Genomic DNA, 2916 nt, shown 5'->3' on the forward strand with positions numbered 1-2916 from the left:
CTCTGACTTTAAAATTCAGAGGAAAAATAAAAAAAAAAAATTGTTTTCTCTGCTTATTACCTCATTCTCGCCAATGCATTTTCTGGGTTGGAAATAGCCCTTCTACTTCATCGACTTAGAAATAAATGGCATATTAGTCTCTCCCTCAAGGGCCACTGAGGGAATGGAGGTTGAATGCAAAGTTATGTGATTCTAGAGTGATGCCCAGGGCAGCCCAGGAAGTCATGACTGCTAGCTTAGAAATCATCGCTAGTCCTCTTTAATGAGCCCTAGCATCATGCTCCTAATAATCTTTTTAGGTGACCTTAATCGCCACTGCAGCATTAAACAGCAGTTTCACCACAGAGCCATGATTTGGCCATGGATTTATTATTCAGACCAGGTCAGGAGGAACTCAAAGCTGAGGAAACAGAGTCTCCATAACCTTGTCATACTAGCGACAGCTGCACTTCCATACTGTGAAAGAATCGCTTAAACACCCATGTAGTCCCAGATTTTTTTTAAATTGAAAATTGGTTATCAATATCATACTCATCTTTAGAAAAACTGTGAGGAACACACCGTCCCCCCCCCCACATACACACACACATATATGAAATCACAATAATCATGCTTGTTATCTGCTTGGCACTGATCAAGATTCTACCTGGGAATTAACTCATATAATTCTCTTCTCCAACAGTACGATGAGACACATGCTATTATTATCCAATTTTCCTGTTGAGCAACTGAGGTAGGGAGAGGTTCAGTAATTTGCCTGTGGTAGGAGTGCAGATATGAAATGCACACGTCTGTCTCTTTCCTGCAGATGTGTGTACGAACTGGAGGCAACCATTGCTGAGGCGGTTAACCAACTTCCTTATTGTGTATTTGTAGAAGTTGTGATAGTAGGAGATAAATTGCCCATCCCTTCTGTCTTACTATATAGATACCATGTCAAGGAGCTATTAAGGATAATAATAATAATTAGCATTAATTGGGTGCTTCCTAGGCCAGGCTAGCATTCTTAAACAGGCTTTATGCATATTGTCTTGTTTCATCCTCACAATAGCCCAAAGAAAGAGTTATGATGATGCTCATTTCAGGCTGACATTATCTAAACCCGATGGGATTTAAATACTTTGCCTAAGTCATACATCTAAGAAGCAGGAGAGCAGGGATTTGAACTCCTGAAATTGTGTGATTAATCAGTGGTGCCTCTAGATGGCAAAACTCTTCCTCCAGGTCCCGGGGAGAATGGCGGGTGTCTCCGTGCTGTGCTGACTGCCAAGGACACGAACAAACCTATTGGATGTCTTCTCCCTCTGCCAAACCTCAGGATCTTTCTAGTCTCTTTTCTCATATCACATTGCCTCCATCCATACTTCCCTTTCTAGTGTTCCATTTCTTTCAGAGCTGGCTTGGCCTTGTTGGCAGAGGTCCAATCTGAGAACCTACTTTACAACCACATATAGTGGGAGCAAATAAGTTAATATGTTCCAGATACTCACATATTTTTGGCATAGAATCTAACCAATACAATCACAGCTTATTATCCTTCACAGGCAACAATCATTCTTTTATTTGTTCAATAAACATTGAGTGACTATGATGGCCTGGGCACTGTGCTAGGTCTGCATTAGCATCTGTGACAGGAGCATTTTGGAAATGCAATGCCCCATTCATCGGAGTGACTTTAATGGTGGAGCCTTTGGCACCTTGGCAAGCCAGCTTTTGGGCCCCTCTCAAGTCTCATTAGCTCATTGGCCATGGACTCTGCTCATCTCAACTGCTGGTCTTGCTGTCTTGCTGGCACCACCTCTGAAAAAAGTGACACAGTTTGATTCCATTGTGAAAAAATAGGGTTAGATGAATATTTTTTTACAGATCTAAAGGATGCCATTTTTGGACCAGGAACATAAAATTGATGAAATGGAACTTAAGTGACTTGGAATTAAGCTTCAGAAAAGAGGTTTACATCAATCTCCATGATGGAATTGGGACAATGTCTTCATTATTATTATTATTATTATGATTACTTTTTGTTCAGTTTATTTAAATAACTGGGTTTTTCTTTGGTCTATTTCCAGCCTGTTAGCAAGCTCATTTCTGTGGCCAGGCCTTGCTCCTGCTACTCTGTTTTTGATTTTTTTTTTTTTTTTTCCTAATAGAACCTTGTCTTTATCTCTCATGCAGGGTGACCATCATCTGCAAGTTGTTTGTTGAGAGTCCCCTCTGACTTCAGAACAACCAATTTATGGTGACATGAACAAGTCAAGGGACTCAGAGCTAAAACAGGCAGGATTGCTAGATCTAATGAAGACCCTGTCAGGCCTCATTTGGATCTAGTTAATGAGGATCTGATTGAATTTGCCATCTTTATAACATTGTGAGGTCTTTGGGGCCAGTAAATGATTTCCCTTATTTTTCTGCACAGAAACAAGGATGAGGTCGAGTTGTCAGTGTAAACATTTGTATGGCATACGTCATCAGACATCATGCCCTTGGTGGATGATTTGCTAGGTCATCTTAGAGAGGCCATTTAATCTTTCTGTGTTTTAGCTTTTCCACCTGTGAAAGTATGGTTACACATATAGGACTTCGAAGGAAAGAGCAATTAGGAAGAATATATAAGGTGTGTTAACTTGAGGGGCTTTTGCAACAGAAACTTGCTTCACTTTTTGTTAGAGGGAGTGTCACCTTTTATGGCAAGATAGTCTGATAAAAAGTGCTTGCCAAGCAAACATCAGATCTGAGGGAAGGGAGGGATCATTCCTGCTATTTCAATCCATCTGGAGGTAACTTCTGACAAGGGTTTTTCGGACCGAAGTTTCTCCAAGGGAAAAATTGAAACCGTAAGACCACTGTTTGGCAGTCCAAATTAAATGTGCCCACAATTTAAAAAGACGAATTCGTATGTGCTCAGCTTCAAATTAT

This window comes from Microcebus murinus, chromosome 10, assembly GCF_040939455.1.
Source record: "Microcebus murinus isolate Inina chromosome 10, M.murinus_Inina_mat1.0, whole genome shotgun sequence".
In the NCBI taxonomy this organism is placed as follows: Eukaryota; Metazoa; Chordata; class Mammalia; order Primates; family Cheirogaleidae; genus Microcebus; species Microcebus murinus.